Source organism: Coregonus clupeaformis, chromosome 18, assembly GCF_020615455.1.
Source record: "Coregonus clupeaformis isolate EN_2021a chromosome 18, ASM2061545v1, whole genome shotgun sequence".
NCBI lineage: Eukaryota > Metazoa > Chordata > Actinopteri > Salmoniformes > Salmonidae > Coregonus > Coregonus clupeaformis.
In genome coordinates this window covers 896,952-917,330 of record NC_059209.1, presented here as the reverse complement: position 1 = coordinate 917,330, position 20,379 = coordinate 896,952, and the positions used below count along the sequence as shown (strand labels likewise).

The following is a 20,379-nucleotide window of genomic DNA, read 5'->3' as shown; positions in this document are numbered from 1 at the left end:
GGTCGCTCCTACCAAGTGGCGTGGCGAGAAGCTGTCTCCGCACCACGTGCTCTCACCACTGGTGTCCCCCAGGGCTCAGTTCTAGGCCCTCTCCTTTTCTCCCTATACACCAAGTCACTTGGCTCTGTCATATCCTCACATGGCCTCTCCTATCATTGCTACGCTGACGATACACTAATCTTCTCCTTTCCCCCTTCTGATAACCAGGTGGCGAATCGCATCTCTGCATGTCTGGCAGACATATCAGTATGGATGACGGATCACCACCTAAAGCTGAACCCTGGCAAGACGGAGCTGCTCTTCCTCCCGGGGAAGGACTGCCCGTTCCATGATCTCGCCATCACGGTTGACAACTCCGTTGTGTCCTCCTCCCAGAGTGCGAAGAGCCTTGGCGTGACCCTGGACAACACCCTGTCGTTCTCTGCTAACATCAAGGCGGTGACCCGCTCCTGCAGGTTCATGCTCTACAACATTCGGAGAGTACGACGCTGCCTTACACAGGAAGCGGCACAGGTCCTAATCCAGGCACTTGTCATCTCCCGTCTGGACTACTGCAACTCGCTGTTGGCTGGCCTCCCTGCCTGTGCCATTAAACCCCTACAACTCATCCAGAATGCCGCAGCCCGTCTGGTGTTCAACCTTCCCAAGTTTTCTCACGTCACCCCCCTCCTCCACACACTCCACTGGCTTCCAGTTGAAGCTCGCATCCGCTACAAGACCATGGTGCTTGCCTATGGAGCAGTGAGGGGAACGGCACCTCTGTACCTTCGGGCTTTGATCAGTCCCTACACCCAAACGAGGGCATTGCGTTCATCCACCTCTGGCCTGCTGGCTCCCCTTCCTCTGCGGAAGCATAGTTCCCGCTCAGCCCAGTCAAAACTGTTCGCTGCTCTGGCACCCCAATGGTGGAACAAGCTCCCTCACGACGCCAGGACAGCGGAGTCACTCACCACCTTCCGGAGACATTTGAAACCCCACCTCTTTAAGGAATACCTGGGATAGGATAAAGTAATCCTTCTACCCCCCAAAAAAAAATTGTAAAGTGGTTATCCCACTGCCTATAGGGTGAATGCACCAATTTGTGAGTCGCTCTGTTTAAGAGCGTCTGCTAAATGACGTAAATGTGCCCTTGAGCAAGGCACTTAACCCTAATTGCTCCTGTAAGTCGCTCTGGATAAGAGCGTCTGCTAAATGACTAAAATGTAAATGTAAATGTTACTAATGGTTTTCTTTGAGACTGTGGTCCCAGCTCTCTTTAGGTCATTGACCAGGTCCTGTCGTGTAGTTCTGGGCTGATCCCTCACCTTCCTCATGATCATTGATGCCCCACGAGGTGAGATCTTGCATGGAGCCCCAGACCGAGGGTGATTGACCGTCATCTTGAACTTCTTCCATTTTCTAATAATTGCGCCAACAGTTGTTGCCTTCTCACCAAGCTGCTTGCCTATTGTCCTGTAGCCCATTCCAGCCTTGTGCAGGTCTACAATTTTATCCCTGATGTCCTTACACAGCTCTCTGGTCTTGGCCATTGTGGAGAGGTTGGAGTCTGTTTGATTGAGTGTGTGGACAGGGGTCTTTTATACAGGTAACAAGTTCAAACAGGTGCAGTTAATACAGGTAATGAGTGGAGAACAGGAGGGCTTCTTAAAGAAAAACTAACAGGTCTGTGAGAGCCGGAATTCATACTGGTTGGTAGGTGAGCAAATACTTATGTCATGCAATAAAATGCAAATTAATTACTTAAAAATCATACAATGTGATTTTCTGGATTTTTGTCTCTCACAGTTGAAGTGTACCTATGATAAAAATTACAGACCTCTACATGCTTTGTAAGTAGGAAAACCTGCAAAATCGGCAGTGTATCAAATACTTGTTCTCCCCACTGTATATAATAATTTATCAACCCTACAAGCAATACAAGACTCTACTATTATGGTGGGAGATTATAATACTGTTTTAAATAGCTCAGGAAATCACACTACAAATTATCACCCTCATGCTCTTAAGGAATCATGAATGTCATGGATACATTAGAACTAGTGGATATATGGAGGCTTAAATATCCTGATCTAGTGAGATATACATGGTGGAGACTCAATCAAACTAGTCGTCTTGACTTCTTTCTTATGTAATTCTCCTTGGCACCAAAAGTATAAAAAGTGTTGATAGGGGACAGAATGCGGTCAGACCATCATATAATTGGCATATACATTACTCTTACTGAATTTCCACGTGGGCGAGGATATTGGACATTTAATCAAAGCCTATTGGATGATAACTTGTTTTAAATTAGGACAGAGGAATTTATAACTGATATTTTCCGACATAACATATGTAGGTACAGCAAATCCCCTTATTGTATGGGACACTTTTAAATGTGCCTTTAGAGGCCATGCAATTCAGTACTCATCTCGAAAACAAAAGCAATTTAGATTAAAATAGTCCATACTAACAAAGGAAATAGAAGGTCTAACAGAACAGATAGATAGATAGCAATAAAAGCTGTAACATAGAGGCTCAGGATAAATTACAGGGAAAAACAAAAAGAAATGGAGAAACTTATTCAAGAAAGATCAAGTGTAATATATTATAAAAATAAAGCAAACTGTATGGAATATGGCAAAAAAATGCACCAAATTCTTTTTTAATCTTCAACATAGAAATGCTACCAAAAAGAATTTACTGAAACTGGTTACAAATGACGGAGTCACCCATGATTCACGAAATTATATTTTGAAGGAGGAAGCAAAGTACTTTAAGCATATGTTTTAATTTCAGTCTCCTCCATTTCATCTAACTGAAGCTAACTGTAGGGATAATTTTTCAATTGATAATGTAAAATTAACAGCCATACAGAAAGACTCATGTGAAGGTGAAATTACAGAGGAGGAACTTCTGGATGCAATTAAAGACTTTAAGTCCGGGAAAACTCCAGGGTTGGATGGCATACCAGTCGAGGTATACCAAATCTTTTTTGATATACTCAGAGGACCGTTATTAGCATGTTTTAATCACTCTTATGTAAATGGTAGATTATCAGACACTCAAGAAGAAGGTCTGATTTCATTATTACTGAAACAGGATACATGTGGAAAATATAAAAAATTGAAGGCCTTTTACAATTCAGTGTTGTGATGCAAAAATTCTAGCAAAATGTATAGCGCATAGAATTAAAAAAGGTATTGTCGGACATTATTCATTCTAATCAGACAGGTTTTTTACATGGACGATACATTGGAGGTAATATAAGGCAAATATTAGAAACAATAGAACACCATGAAAAATCTGGGAAACCAGGCCTGCTATTCATAGCAGACTTTGAGAAGGCATTTGATAAAGTACAACTGGAGTTTATATATTAAACCCTGGAACATTTCAATTTTGGAGAATCTCTTATAAAATGGGTTAAAATCATGTATAGTAACCCTAGGTGTAAAATAGTAAATAATTTCTCTGAAAGTTTTAAACTGTCAAGAGGAGTAAAACAAGGTTGTCCACTATCGGCATATCTATTTATTATGGCCATCGAAATATTAGCTATTAAAATCCGATCCAACAATAATATCATGGGATTAGAAATCCAGGGCTTAAAAACATAGGTGTCATTGTACGCTGATGATTCATGTTTTCTTTTAAATCCACAACTTGAATCCCTCCACAGCCTCATAGAGGATCTAGATACATTTTCTAACCTCTCTGGATTACAGCCAAATTATGATAAATGTACTATATTACATATTGGATCTCTAAAAAATAAAACATTTACATTACCATGTAATTTACCAATAAAATGGTTTGATGGTGATGTGGATATACTCGGAATACATAACCCAAATGAAATAAATGATCTCACTCCAATACATTTTAATAGAAAGTTAGCAAAAATAAATAAGATCTTGCTACCATGGAAAGGTAAATACCTGTCTATTTGTGGAAAAATCAACCTGATTAACTCTTTAGTATTATCCCAGTTTACCTATTTGCTGATGGTCTTGCCTACGCCTAGTGAACAGTTTTAAAAATTCTATGAGAAAATTTTTTTTAATTTTATTTGGAACGGCAAGCCAGACAAAATTAAATGGGCCTATTTATATAATGAATATGAATTCGGAGGACGGAAATTATTAAATACTAAAGCATTAGACCTATCACTAAATGCTTCAGTCATGCAAAAGTTATACTTAAATCCGAAATGGTTCTCTAGCAAATAAGTAAGATTGTCTCACCTCATGTTCAAGAATGGCCATTTTCCCTTTATTCAGATTACAACCTCTCACTTTCAGTTATTTGAAAAGGAAATAATCTCCCAAATATCACAATTTCTAAAACAAGCCATGGAACGTTGGTTGCAATTTCAATTTAATCCTCCAGAAACTACAGAACAAATAATGCAACAAATATTGTGGTTAACCTCAAATATACTAATTGATAAAAAAACATTATATTTTGATAACATTTTTAAAAAAGGTATAATTTTCGTAAATGATATCATAGGTAGGACTGGTGGAGTTATGTCGCACATGCAGCTAACAAAAACATATGGAAATGTCTGCTCTACCCAAAATTACAACCAAATAATTGCAGCATTACCGCAAAAATGGAAGAGGAAAGTGGAATGGAGAAAAAGTAAGGAACTTGTCTCTCGGCCCTGCATTAAAGACCATAATTGGTTAAAGAAAATAGTGATAAATAAAAAAGTATACCAGTTTCATTTAAGGACCAAAGGATTGACAGCCGTCCCATTTAGATTGCAAAATAGTTGGGAAGAGATTTTTGACGTACCGATTCCATGGCATAGTGTTTATGAACTGATACGCAAAACGATGCCGGATTCAAAACTTAGAACTTTTCAATTTAAATTATTATACATAATTCTTGCTACTAATAGAATGTTAATTATATGGGGGATACAATCTTCCCAGCTCTGCAGATTTTGCTGCGAAGAGAATCATTAGATCATTTGTTTTGGTCACAGGTCCAGGAATGGCTGAAGGATTGCAATATTTACCTGGAGCTAACCCTGCAGATAGCACTACTGGGTGATCTGAAAAGTCATAGTCAATCGATCAATAATATAATAATACTTTTAGCAAAAATGTTTATTTACAATCTGTAGAAACAATGAGAATAGAAGGGTTCAGAACTTTTGTGAAACATCACAGTAAAGTTGAAAAATATATGGCAAATAGAAATCCAATATGGATGGTGTTAAGAGATAGATGGGAGGTGTTGAATGGAGCTGAAAGATGGGACTAATAACAACTAACAAAAACTAATAACAACAAGATAACTAATGTAAAGGATACTGTGTCCATAATAAGTATATAGGTTATAGGTTGAGAGCTTTTGTGAAAGAGCACAGTTAGAAAGATATGGCTTATAGAAGCAAACCGGATGGACATCATAAAAATGATCGGAGAGGTTGAGGGTAGAGGAAGTTCAGGAGTAAAAACAAACAAAATATCATTATTGTAAAATTGACTGTGTCCATAAAATGTATATAGTATGAATAAGCTGGAAGTAGAGGCCTAAGCGTTGTTGTTCACTAGTTTACTCCAATTAGGGGAGGGGTGGTGGGGTTGGAAAGTAATAAAGGCAAATTTATTTAAAAATACAGTGGGGAAAAAAAGTATTTAGTCAGCCACCAATTGTGCAAGTTCTCCCACTTAAAAAGATGAGAGAGGCCTGTAATTTTCATCATAGGTACACGTCAACTATGACAGACAAAATCAGGAAAAAAATCCAGAAAATCACATTGTATGATTTTTTAATGAATTTATTTGCAAATTATGGTGGAAAATAAGTATTTGGTCAATAACAAAAGTTTCTCAATACTTTGTTATATACCCTTTGTTGGCAATGACACAGGTCAAACGTTTTCTGTAAGTCTTCACAAGGTTTTCACACACTGTTGCTGGTATTTTGGCCCATTCCTCCATACAGATCTCCTCTAGAGCAGTGATGTTTTGGGGCTGTCGCTGGCCAACACGGACTTTCAACTCCCTCCAAAGATTTTCTATGGGGTTGAGATCTGGAGACTGGCTAGGCCATTCCAGGACCTTGAAATGCTTCTTACGAAGCCACTCCTTCGTTGCCCGGGCGGTGTGTTTGGGATCATTGTCATACTGAAAGACCCAGCCACGTTTCATCTTCAATGCCCTTGCTGATGGAAGGAGGTTTTCACTCAAAATCTCACGATACATGGCCCCATTCATTCTTTCCTTTACACGAATCAGTCGTCCTGGTCCCTTTGCAGAAAAACAGCCCCAAAGCATGATGTTTCCACCCCCATGCTTCACAGTAGGTATGGTGTTCTTTGGATGCAACTCAGCATTCTTTGTCCTCCAAACACGACGAGTTGAGTTTTTACCAAAAAGTTATATTTTGGTTTCATCTGACCATATGACATTCTCCCAATCCTCTTCTGGATCATCCAAATGCACTCTAGCACGGGCCTGGACATGTACTGGCTTAAGCAGGGGGACACGTCTGGCACTGCAGGATTTAAGTCCCTGGCGGCATAGTGTGTTACTGATGGTAGGCTTTGTTACTTTGGTCCCAGCTCTCTGCAGGTCATTCACTAGGTCCCCCCGTGTGGTTCTGGGATTTTTGCTCACCGGTCTTGTGATAATTTTGACCCCACGGGGTGAGATCTTTCGTGGAGCCCCAGATCGAGGGAGATTATCAGTGGTCTTGTATGCCTTCCATTTCCTAATAATTGCTCCCACAGTTGATTTCTTCAAACCAAGCTGCTTACCTATTGCAGATTCAGTCTTCCCAGCCTGGTGCAGATCTACAATATTGTTTCTGGTGTCCTTTGACAGCTCTTTGGTCTTGGCCATAGTGGAGTTTGGAGTGTGACTGTTTGAGCTTGTGGGCAGGTGTCTTTTATACTGATAACAAGTTCAAACAGGTGCCATTAATACAGGTAACGAGTGGAGGACAGAGGAGCCTCTTAAAGAAGAAGTTAAAGGTCTGTGAGAGCCAGAAATCTTGCTTGTTTGTAGGTGACCAAATACTTATTTTCCACCATAATTTGCAAATAAATTCATTAAAAATCCTACTATGTGATTTTCTGGAATTTTTTTCCTCAATTTGTCTGTCATAGTTGACGTGTACCTATGATGAAAATTACAGGCCTCTCTCATCTTTTTAAGTGGGAGAACTTGCACAATTGGTGGCTGACTAAATACTTTTTTTCCCCACTGTATATATATTTATATTACATTTACATTTTAGTCATTTAGCAGACGCTCTATGTATGTATATATATATTTTTATATTTGCGCGGGGGGGACATATGGGGGATTGGAAATTATGCAGATAATTACATTGATGGAAGTTACAATCTATCTGCAATATTAAAGCTGATCTACCCCCTTATAATAAAAAAATATAAATAAAAAGATGAGGATCGGGAGAGCGTAAGACCCATAATCGCACATCTTTCCCCGCTCACATTATGCGACCTTTGACGTCTTGGTCGGAGCCTATGACTTTAGGATTTAACTGCGATCCCAGAAATGTGTTGTAGACTCCAAATTGTGGCAAAATCCCAGTTTAAAATCGTGTAATGTATGGCCAGCTTCACTCACTCATTCATTGATTCATGTTTACTCTCTCTGGATGCAAGAGATGGGTCGAGCTGGTGGTTAGAGAGGGTGAGAGACAACAGATACACACACACATACACACACACCCACACACCCTCAGGTGTTAAACCATGCCTCTGGTGAGACAAAGTAACTGCCTCTCTCACATTGAAGGAATCCCTCGATCCTTGAATTCTGCCCATGTTGCGGATGTTCTGGGGTGCCCTGCACTTCTCGCATCCAGCCATCTCTGACTCTCACTCGGCCTCTGCAAAAGATTGTGGAGGAGGCAGGTTGCCAGTATCTGCACATCTCTCTTGTGGGGGAGTACCTTGATCCTCCTGTAGAAGATCCTGAACCTGAATAACAGAATTCCGAATGCATCTTCCACTACGTTCCTCACTCGAGACAGGCGGTAATTGAATACCTTCTTAACATGTGGGAGGTAATGCCGTGGGTATGGTCTCAACAAGTTGCGCTTCAATGGGAAAGCGGAATCCCCCAGAATGACAGATGTTCAGCATGATCTGCAGGCACATGTAGGGATCCAGCCTCCATTCCTCTCCCAAGTGCAGAGCCCGCATACACCTCTCCATCACTTGTGCGGCCGAAATCCCCAACCTGTACTACATGGAAACGGTAGTCAGCATCCACCAGGGCAAGAAGCACAATAGAAAATGTCTTCTTACAGTATATTTAAAAACTCGCTTCCTGATCTCGGTGGAGCTTGAATCTGCAAATTCTTCCATCTATTGCACCTATGCAAAGAGGGTAGTTCCACTTCTCAGCACAATAGCTTTCCAGTCCTCCTCGCTAGGGCTGGGCCTCTGTTCCGGCTTTAGTCTTCTGACAATTGTCTGGCAGATGTCGTCAACACAAGCAGCCACCTTTGAGTTGCCAAGCCTGTAACTGAATGCCAGGCTACTAAATTAGTCTCCCGATCCCAGGAATCTAAAAGATAGAAAAATAATAGTTAGAACAATTTCTCTAGCCCCATCCCTCCAAAACAGTGGCAGGGAGGATGCTTTGTTATTTTTTTAACTGCTGATTGCCCCTATCTAAAATATAGAAAAATTATAGTTTGTGATTGTATGTCATTGATTCATGTTTATGAAATGCTAACAATTAACATTTAATTCACAGCGGATGACTGCCTAAAGGTGAAAAGTGTTACTAGACACATTTGCCAGGAAGTGCAAGGGGTATACGCCCAGTGGTTTCCGGAGCAGCATAGGGAAACCGACATGGACGTACTTCAACATCATGTCTTTCCTGTTGCCTCACATAAAAGATAGAAGGCAAGTCAGAGCATGGTTACTAATATTAGTTTGTATTGTATTGTATAGTATTTTTTATAACATACATAAAGTGATTTAGAGAACCCTACAAGATGACTTAAATGAAGTTGATATTTCATAGTTTATACCCAGCAAACAGTGGATGTCCTAAGGACATTCGGCAATGTTCCCATTAGGTCCCTTTAAATGTTTCGTCAATACGTTCTGAGAACGTTCCAGGAACATTAAAACATTCAGTACAGGTCTTGGTTTGGTTGCAGCATAACGTTATAATATGGTATTTTGATGTCCATTAGGGAATGTTATCAAAAGGTTCCAATTTGGTTCTGATAGGACGATATACATGGGACATTCAATTACCACAAGGGGACGTCACATGATGGTCCCAAGGGAACGTACTCTGGGGGACCTTTGTATAGATCCCTGTACGTTACCAGGACGTCACTGAGGACCATGTCAGGATCTTTTTAGGACGTTCTCAGGACTGTAATTTTACTAGTCATTAGGACATTGTGTGATGGTCCCAAGGGAACATTCTCTGTTTAATCATTGACAATATGATAACATTTGACATGATCATTTAGTACTGACCTTTCAATATGACCCCACCTGGGATTTAAACTCACAACCTCTGGATTTGGGGTATGCTGATCTTTCTGCTGAGCCACAAAGTCTGTAGAAGTCCCCTACACATTCATTACCTATAATACATATCTGCACTTAGCAAAAGAGTGCCATCTGCAATGCTATTTTAGTTATTAGTTAATCTGACTTCTCTCATCATTGATTTAATTGACTTATTTCAGCAATTTGAGTTCGGGGTTTCAGTATAGTTGTTTAACACTCGGAGCGGCGGAATTCCATAACTACTACGATGGCCATGACGGTCATTCTGACCATTTGATATTTCAATTGTGTAATATTCCATAATAAATAATACATCGCAAAATGAATGCATTTATTATGTTAAAATAGGTTATAAGACACCAAATGTAAATTGTAATCAATCAGAAAATGTATTGATTGATCCAGGAGCGCAAATACTAAAAACTACACTACTGTTCAAATGTTTGGGGTCACTTAGAAATGTCCTTGTTTTCGAAAGAAATGCAAAAAAAATGGTCCATTAAAATAACATCAAATTGATCAGAAATACAGTGTCAACGTCAACAGTGAAGAGGCGACTCCGGGAGGCTGACCTTCTAGGCAGAGTTGCAAAGAAAAAGCCATATCTCATACTGGCCAATAAAAATAAAAGATTAAGATGGGCAGTCTGAGACATGGCTTTTTCTTTGCAACTCTGGCTAGAAGGTCAGCATCCCGGAGTCGCCTCTTCACTGATGACGTTGAGACTGGTGTTTTGCGGGTACTATTTAATGAAGCTGCCAGTTGAGGACCTGTGAGGCGTATGTTTCTCAAACTAGACACTCTAATGTATTTGTCCTCTTGCTCAGTTGTGCACCGGGGCCTCTCACTCCTCTTCTATTCTGTTTAGAGCCAGTTTGCGCTGTTCTGTGAAGGGAGTAGTACACAGTGTTGTACGAGATCTTCAATTTCTTGGCAATTTCTTGCATAAAATAGCCTTCATTTCTCAGAACAAGAATAGACTGACGAGTTTCAGAAGAAAGTTCTTTGTTTCTGGCTATTTTGAGCCTGTAATCGAACCCACAATTGCTGATGCTCTAGTCTCAAGAAGGCCAGTTTTATTGCAACGTCAGATCTTTACCGTAATCTCCCCTATAATAAAAAAAACTATAGGCTGGGCAGCACCTCCTACTGGAGATTTTATCCATCTAAAGCTACCCTTTGGTCTCCCATCCAGGGTTTTAACAAAGCCCAGCACTGATTAGCTTTGATATTTGTCACTGGCTGTTACCAATGTGCTATCGTGAGGATGATTGTTGATAAATCTCCACTTAATAGATTCACTGTTGCTATCAAAGTCATTCCAAATGGTAGGTTTAACAGAACAAATTAAATGTAACCATACTTTATCAATCATATAGCATCAATAATGTTATTTAGGCCTATATAGCATTTTGGAAGTCATCAACAGCTGTTGTTTAAATTCACACCAGGATTCAACTAAAAATAGACAATACATATAGGCCTATAGGGTTTCCAGTTTTGGTTGATTTCAAATGGAATCTAGAAGTTGTTGGCTTCACGTCTCCATCGCAACCAAAAATCTAAGTTAAAGAATATGACTAAATCAAATCAAACTGTATTTAAAGTGCATTTAAAGTTTGATTTGATTTGGAGAAGTGAATCCAACATATCAATTATTAATTTATAGACAAACTGGAATTAATGCCAGACTCGGTGGCACAGACGGAACTATCCAAGGATACATCTCCTTCAAATGTTGATATTTGGTTGCACAACCAAATAAAAATATTATACGATCTTAGTGTTAGGCTTTCACAGGGCAATTCAGAGAAACAGATAGTAATTTTGGTGCGCATAGAAAGGAGTCATGCGTGCATTCAGGTGCATGTTCCGCTGCTAATTTTCTTCACAATAGACAAACATGGGCTCATTCTGTTCAGAACAACCCAGGGTAGGACCAGGGTTGGATTTCCCACAAGCATCATATATGTAGCACTAAGATCATCTTAATTCCATTTAAACTAAATGGACGAAAGATGATCTTAGTGCTACGATGCTTTTGGGAAACCCAGCCCAGGCACGTGCCCCGATAGGGCGCTACCTGTGCAGAGCACATGCCCCTTTGCCCTTCCAGTCTCCAAAGTCCCTTATGGGTGGTGGTATAAATTCCCCCCCAAAATGTGCCACCCCCACCCAATCTGTTTGTTGCACCTGTTGATCTGCCATGTATGGAGCTCACACGCCTTTTCCCAGTCTGCCCTGTATGGAGATTGCACAGGCCCGGTATCCAAACATGCATGGCTTGAGAGATGCGGTCACAGGTTGAGTGTGTGTAGCTACCCAGTTTAAATATCAACAGTATTGCCACATCAGCATAACATTTGGGTCAAATCATTCACTAAACCCTAAACCTCAACTACATCTCGTAATGAATAATGTGGAAATTTAGCAAGTTGAGGAGACTAAACTGCTTGGAGTAACCCTGGATTGTAGACTGTCATGGTCAAAGCATATTGATACAACAGTAGCTAAGATGGGGAGAAGTATGTCCATAATTAAGCGCTTTCTTAACAACTCTATCAACAAGGCAGGTCCTACAGGCCCTAGTTTTGTCGCACCTAGACTACTGTTCAGTAGTGTGGTCAGGTGCCACAAAGAGGGACTTGGGAAAATTGCAGTTGGCTCAGAACAGGGCAGCACGGCTGGCCCTTAAAAGTACACGGAGAGCTAACATTAATTACATGCATATCAGTCTCTCCTGGCTCAGAGTGGAAGAGAGATTGACTTCATCACTGCTTGTTTTTGTAAGAGGTGTTGACAAGCTGAATGTACCAAGCTGTCTGTTTTAAACTACTATCACACAGCTCGGAAACCCATGCATACCCCACAAGACGTGCCACCAGAGGTCTCTTCAGAACAGACTATGGGAGTCCAGAACAGACTATGGGAGGTGCACAGTACTACATAGAGCCTTGACTACATGGAACTCTATTCCACATCAGGTAACTGATGCAAGCAGTAGAATCAGATTTAAGAAACAGGTAAAAATACACCTTATGGAACTACCGGGACTGTGAAGAGACACACACATAAGGGTATAGACACGTGCATACGCACACATTGTGATATTGTTGTATGGTGGTATTAAACATGTTGTATTGTAGATAGGTAGTGGTGTAATAATGTCATACTGTTTTATATTTTGTTTTATATGTAATTTAATATGCTTTAATATGTTTGGACCCCAGGAAGTGTAGCTGCTGCCTTGGCAGCAGCTAATGGGGATCCCTAATAAATACAAATACAAATTTGTTTACCACTTGATAAAGTCTACACCATCATCAATATTCAGTTCGGCTGGCTGATACACGCAGCCGAAAGACATAGGCTCTTTTCCTGATGTCAATCATGTCTTTAGGAGGCACTGTAACTAGCTTGCTTACAATTTGTGATAATGAGTGAGTGGGTTGTTGCAGAAATAAATAGGCTTTTGCTCAAAAATGTTAAGATGCCCATTTTTCATTTTGAGCACCTGCCCGCTGAAAGGTCTATGCATGGCCCAGGGTATGATGCCATGTCATCTTGTAACTGTACATCAAACAGAGTGATCATCAACTTTGACGCTGTATCTGTATTTATTATAATCCTCAACGTCACTCAGACAACAAAACATTTGCCCAATTAGCAGGAGGGTTCGGGGTACTTCTTGTCGCGTACGGTGCTCAAGTTCAGAATGTCTGTCAGTCAAAACCCATACAGCGTTGTGAAATGCAGAGCCTGAGCTCTGACGTCATTTATACACTGAACATAAATATAAACGCAACATGCAACAATTTACAGTTACAGTTCATATAAGGAAATCAGTCAATGACTGGGAATATAGATATGCATCTGTTGGTCATGGATACCTTAAAAAAAGGTAGGGGACTGGATCAGAAAACCAGTCAGTATCTGGTGTGACCATTTGCCTCATGCAGCGCAACATCTTCTTCGCATAGAGTTGACCAGGCTGTTGATTGTGGCCTGTGGAATGCTGTCCCACTCCTCTTCAATGGCTGTGCGAAGTTGCTGGATATTGGTGGGAACACGCCGTCGTACACGTCGAGCCAGAGCATCCCAAAAATATTCAATGGGTGACATGTCTGGTGAGTATGCAGGCCATGGAAGAACTGGGACATTTTCAGGTTCCAGGAATTGTGTACAGATCCTTGCAACATGCGGCCATGCATTATCATGCTGAAACATGAGGTGATGGTGGCAGATGAATGGACAACAATAGGCTTCAGGATAGGCCTCAGGATGTCGTCACAGTATCTCTGCGCAATCAAATTGCCATTGATAAAATGCAATTGTGTTCGTTGTCCGTAGCTTATGCCTGCCCATACCATAACCCACCGCCACCATGGGGCACTCTGTTTACAACGTTGACATCAGCAAACCGCCATACTGCTATCTGCCTGGTACAATTGAAACCGGGCTTCATCCGTGAAGAGCACACTTCTCCAGCGTGCGAGGGGCCATCGAAGGTGAGCATTTGCCCACTGAAGTCAGTTATGACACCAAACTGCACTCAGGTCAAGACCCTGGTGAGGACGACCAGCATGCAGATGAGCAGATGTGCAGAAATTCTTTGGTTGTGCAAACCCACAGTTTCAAACCTAAAAACTTGAGACATCTGTGGCATTGTGTTTTGTGACAAAACTGCACATTTTAGAGTGTCCTTAGAGTCCCCAGCACAAGGTGCAGCTGTTTAATGATCATGCTGTTTAATCAGCTTCTTGATATGCCACACCTGTCAGTTGGATGGATTATCTTGGCAAAGGAGAAATGCTCACTAACAAGGATGTAAACAAATTTGTGTAGAAAATTTTTTAGAAACATGGGACCAACAATTTACATGTTGCGTTTATATTTTTGATCAGTACAGCCAGTGCGTTCCAATTTAGGCGCTCATCAGTGCCCAAATCGGCAATGTCCAACCCGTATACAGGTACGAGTGTAAAGGGCTAAGCCAGTGGCTCAAATGGAACTATCCAAGCATTAGATATGTCTCCTTCAAATTTTGATATTTGGTTGGGTTGTTAACCAACACAATTCAATATAACTTTTGTAATAGAGTAAATAGCCTAAAGTTAAGGCAATTTTACAAACTAATGTAACAGTGTTTATTCAACTTTAATAATGAGTAACAAATCCCTGGCCACATTGAGGTTACGGTCTTATGTAATCAGAAAAAAGCGTGCATGTTCAAGATAGCATTTGAATGTCGCAGGTCTGTGGAGATCTTCACAATTGCTTTAATAATCTGCGCAGAATCTCAAATGGCATTGACCACTTGCACCATGTATTTAAGTAAACTCAATTGCAATCCAGGTAATTTGGTTGTGCTAGTAGATCAATCACAATGATAACACATTTAGTTGTTGTATAAATAAACAAAATATCTATCATTGTATTCCCATTTGAACATAGATTTTCCAATGGAATTTGGTTTTGCTTTCAGATGATTTAAAGCATAGTGGGAATTCAACAAACTTTTGACTGTCTTTTTGGGTGGGTGAAAATAGGTTGTAATCTCATTGATCAACATGTCAATCAAATTCTCCACGTTGAAATGACGTGGTATGCCCAGTTGGAACAGACTGATGACCAGCACAGCGTGCATTGACAAAGAAGGGAATGGAGCTTACCAAACAGCACTTTTTCAACTATCTCTAAGAGGTCCATGCAGGCCAGACGTTTTGATTGATGTACCCTATTGGAAAGGGCATATTCAAAGGTTTCTAATGAATCTAGATTTGCCTAGAATAAGCGCATCTCCACGATTTCCTCATTTGAGGGCGGCAGGTAGCTTAGTGGTTAAGAGCGTTGTGCCAGTAACCGAAAGGTCGCTGGTTCTAATCCCCAAGCCGACTAGGTGAAAAATCTGTCTGTGACCTTGAGCAAGGCACTTAACCCTAATTGCTCCTGTAAGTCGCTCTGGATAAGAGCGTCTGCTAAATGACTAAAATGTAATGTAATGAGTATTGGTGACAACCAACTATAGGCATTGGGGAAAAATACCCTTTCTATATATTTTTTTATTCCATTATATTTGTACTTGTAAAATACATGTGTGTTGACTGTGGTAGGGCAGGGGAATATACACCTCTGATATCTGCTTAATGAACAAGTTGATTTCATTGCCATGGCGCAGCCATATAGCCTCGGCTACTGAGCACAGATAAATAAATAGTATTTTATCATGTTTTTTTATGACCTCCCTTAACCAAATACTAATGCACTTCTTTGTGATTGTGTATATTAAATGGATTAATTGGTACTCGTCGATGCCCGGCTATTCTACTGTTAATTACGCATACGGTCATTTTGACTGTCATGTCGTTTTGAGATAGAAATGTTCCGAAAGTATTAGTATTTTATGATATTTATCTCAAGGTTCTGCTAGAGTGTAAAAAACATATATTTAGGAAAAGTCAGGGACAGGTGGGTTGAAGGTTTTTATTGAAATATACTGTCTTGGAGATTCTAGCGTTAATGTTGGTGTGGCATATTATTCTGTTTTAATGTTAGTCCTCGATCACTATGAGGAATATAATTGTTTTTCTTAATTGTATTTTTAAGTGAGCTGATATTTACTTTGAAGTTCAAAGTAGAGGAATACAGGTGGAATCAGTCATTGAAGCAGACTAGGTGGCGTAGCAGGAATATCATATTGCTGTGAAACAAGAGGTTGTGTGTTCAAATCCCAGGTGAGGACACATTGAATAATAACTACTGTGTTAATGAACATACAGTGGGGAAAAAAAGTATTTAGTCAGCCACCAATTGTGCAAGTTCTCCCACTTAAAAAGATGAGAGAGGCCTGTAATTTTCATCATAGGTACACGTCAACTATGACAGACAAAATGAGATTTTTTTTCTCCAGAAAATCACATTGTAGGATTTTTAATGAATTTATTTGCAAATTATGGTGGAAAATAAGTATTTGGAAAATAACAAAAGTTTCTCAATACTTTGTTATATACCCTTTGTTGGCAATGACACAGGTCAAACGTTTTCTGTAAGTCTTCACAAGGTTTTCACACACTGTTGCTGGTATTTTGGCCCATTCCTCCATGCAGATCTCCTCTAGAGCAGTGATGTTTTGGGGCTGTCGCTGGGCAACACGGACTTTCAACTCCCTCCAAAGTTTTTCTATGGGGTTGAGATCTGGAGACTGGCTAGGCCACTCCAAGACCTTGAAATGCTTCGTACGAAGCCACTCCTTCGTTGCCCGGGCGGTGTGCCACGGATCAGTCGTCCTGGTCCCTTTACAGAAAAACAGCCCCAAAGCATAATGTTTCCACCCCCATGCTTCACAGTAGGTATGGTGTTCTTTGGATGCAACTCAGCATTCTTTGTCCTCCAAACACGACGAGTTGAGTTTTTACCAAAAAGTTATATTTTGGTTTCATCTGACCATATGACATTCTCCCAATCCTCTTCTGGATCATCCAAATGCACTCTAGCAAACTTCAGACGGGCCTGGACATGTACTGGCTTAAGCAGGGGGACACGTCTGGCACTGCAGGATTTGAGTTCCTGGCGGCGTAGTGTGTTACTGATGGTAGGCTTTGTTACTTTGGTCCCAGCTCTCTGCAGGTCATTCACTAGGTCCCCCCGTGTGGTTCTGGGATTTTTGCTCACCGTTCTTGTGATCATTTTGACCCCACGGGGTGAGATCTTGCGTGGAGCCCCAGATCGAGGGAGATTATCACTGGTCTTGTATGTCTTCCATTTCCTAATAATTGCTCCCACAGTTGATTTCTTCAAACCAAGCTGCTTACCTATTGCAGATTCAGTCTTCCCAGCCTGGTGCAGGTCTACAATTTTATTTCTGGTGTCCTTTGACAGCTCTTTGGTCTTGGCCATAGTAGAGTTTGCAGTGTGACTGTTTGAGGTTGTGGACAGGTGTCTTTTATACTGATAACAAGTTCAAACAGGTGCCATTAATACAGGTAACGAGTGGAGGACAGAGGAGCCTCTTAAAGAAGAAGTTACAGGTCTGTGAGAGCCAGAAATCTTGCTTGTTTGTAGGTGACCAAATACTTATTTTCCACCATAATTTGCAAATAAATTCATAAAAAATCCTACAATGTGATTTTCTGGATTTTTTTTCTTCTCATTTTGTCTGTCATAGTTGACGTGTACCTATGATAAAGATTACAGGCCTCTCATCTTTTTAAGTGGGAGAACTTGCACAATTGGTGGCTGACTAAATATTTTTTTTCCCCCACTGTAATTGGTTGCACCAGATCTTATTTAGGGGCTTCATAGCAAAGGGGTGAATACATATGCACGCACCACTTTTCCGTTATTTATTTTTTTGAATTGTTTGAAACAAGTAATTTTTTTCATTTCACTTCACCAATTTGGACTATTTTGTGTATGTCCATTACATGAAATCCAAATAAAAATCCATTTAAATTACAGGTTGTAATGCAACAAAATAGGAAAAACTCCAAGGGGTATGAATACTTTTGCAAGGAACTGTATTATGCTCTCCCATCAGGGGGCTCTGGCTTTGTAGGACCAACCCTGCCAGGCAGGCTCAGAATCTTTGAGGGGGCGGTGCTGCTCTAGTAGGTCTCTGACCGCATTTATCTTTCTGTTTTGGCTGCATAGAGGCAACTTACAGCAGGGCCATAAAGCAGATGGGGACTTCTCTTTGGTGTATGGGTCGCTCAGGTGGGTGTCTGGGATATAGGGTTGGGGATCGTTCCATCATGATAGAACAATAAAAAATACATTAGATGTATACTTTTTTTTTAAATGTATATTCTCACTCACATAACGCCAAACTTTTCCAAACACAAAAACACACACCACAACTTCCATCACAATACATCCACAAATACCCACATCTTAGGTCCGCATCTTAGGTCCCGATAATTTTTCGGACATGCCAGACATTTTTGTTGTATCTTGTGTAGTGAGGGGGGTGCTACAATGCAACTTGCAACTTGTGCAACTTGTCCTCCGTTGCTCGGCTACAGCCACGGAGTAGGAGGCGGGCCACGACACATCTGGAAATCTCAGGACAGGGAGGGGTCTAGACAGGTTGCAATTTGATCAAAATCGTGTAATGTGAACACAAACGGTCACAGACTTCAGGATGACAAGATTATACAGACAATTCACATAATGTGAGTGCTCCAATGACGTAAAGATTTGTTTGGTCAACTAATGTATGCCTAGCTTAAATGAGTGAGTGATTGTGTGTGTGTGTGTGTGTGTGTGTGTGCATAGATTGGGAATCACTGGTTACCATGTGGCTGCATGCATGTGTCAACAATTAGAAATTATTACATAAACACTTTGTAATGGAGGTACACATTACTAGATTGTCTTTCCATAAAAGTTCAATGACTTAATTTACCTGCTAACCTACTGTACTGCATTCCAGGGTTGGGGAGTAACGGATTGCGTTACATGTAACATATTACAAAAAAACTGTCATCCGTTATGTTACCAGCAAAATATTGTAATCAGATTACAGATACTTTTGGAAAAACTAGATGATTACTTCTAGGATTACTATTAAATTTAGAAAGGATGTTTGCATAAAAAATTTGACACCTTTCTGTTTTCTCAATGACATTCAAATCGGCATTGAAAAAAGGCGCAAGTTTAAGTTTGTTCCGCCTGAACGATTCTGATCACAAGTCAGAGACCACTATGATGACACACCAAATGCGTTTGATGGATCACAGGAAAATAACAGGAATAGGCTTTTGTAGGCTACAATGGTGCGAATGCTGTCAGCACCCAAAGATTATCCAACTTGAATAAACGCTTGGAAGTAAGGACGACAGCAGTGGCGTAGCCTACGGGGATACAGATATCACTTATTATTGATACTGTATCTACATAACGTATTGATGTGAATCACACTGCTGCTCTCTCATTTAGTTATTTGCATCTTACGGATTGTGGTTGTTTTGGTGTGGATGGCTGTTCAGAAATGTATGTGTATTCTAACCCATTAATTGTTGAATTGAAGAAGTTTAAGCTGCCTATCAATCATGTTTTTTTGCGACCAGTGGGCAGCCTATGGAATAAAAGCTTGAGGGATTTCGTACCTTTTAAACTCCTCTGTGGTATTGTGCTTCATACTGTCAAAAACAAGTTTAATTTACAAAGACCATGAGTGGGGCTTTTATTGCTCATATACCCATTGATTCTTGAAGAATATAACTTATGAATGCCTCATGAGCTTAGTTCAACTGTCACACCCCATGAGAACCCAAAATATGAGCTTGTTTTTCTCCAATGTTTGTAAACATTGTACATGTAAACAAACATTGTATAGCCTCAAAACATGCTTAAAACAATAATGTTGATATCATGGATGGTCAGTCCTTGCATCCATAACACTGTCTATTAATCTGAGGATGGTTACATTTATCCAGGCCCATCCCTCAGCTTTTTAGCTTTGTTATTGTTTTAAGTGTGGATTCACCCTTTAAAAAGAGGCAAATTATATATTAAGTGTCACCAACAAAAACTTAAAGAGGCTTATAGCAAATGCAGCATATTACATACATTTTTCACATGCAAATAGCACTTTTCAGTAGTGCTCAAAGCATGCCACTCCACAAGAGCAGCATTTCTTTTTCAACTCAAAGCAATGAGACCAATCAGTCCTCCATGACAACAAAATCATAAACTAAAAGGGTAGGCTAAAAAAGTCCTTAGTTTTTGGGTTATGCTCAAGTAAAACAATTAGCTAATCTATACTTCCATATGTCGCCATTGGCGTCTGCTAATGGGGATCCTAATAAATCAAATAAAATGTCCAAGGTGTATTCACTTAATTGGAATGACTGGAAATCTGA

General features: G+C 40.3%; 1 long non-coding RNA gene across 1 annotated transcript in view; it reads right to left on the bottom strand.

The window, feature by feature from the left end:
* The window catches only part of LOC121533788, a 43,512-nt gene that overhangs the window by 20,311 nt on the left and 2,822 nt on the right, over window positions 1-20,379 (bottom strand). The window contains exon 2 of the long non-coding RNA XR_005994507.2: window positions 7,760-8,543. This is a non-coding gene — a long non-coding RNA (uncharacterized LOC121533788). The remainder of the gene's footprint in view (window positions 1-7,759; window positions 8,544-20,379) is intronic.